Source organism: Helobdella robusta (genome assembly GCF_000326865.2).
Source record: "Helobdella robusta unplaced genomic scaffold HELROscaffold_65, whole genome shotgun sequence".
NCBI classification, from domain to species: domain Eukaryota; kingdom Metazoa; phylum Annelida; class Clitellata; order Rhynchobdellida; family Glossiphoniidae; genus Helobdella; species Helobdella robusta.
In genome coordinates this window covers 237,517-237,748 of record NW_008705364.1, presented here as the reverse complement: position 1 = coordinate 237,748, position 232 = coordinate 237,517, and positions in this window count along the sequence as shown.

Genomic DNA, 232 nt, shown 5'->3' with positions numbered 1-232 from the left:
TCACACAAACACACATACACTCACACATACTATTAAAACTACTACTAAAACAACGATACAACAACTACCATTACTACTATTACTTCTACTACTTTTAATACAACACCACCACCACCACCAACAACAACAACTACTACTACTACTTCTACTACTACTACTACTACTACTACTACTACTACTACTACTACTACTACTACTACTACTAGTACTACTACTACAACAACTACTACTA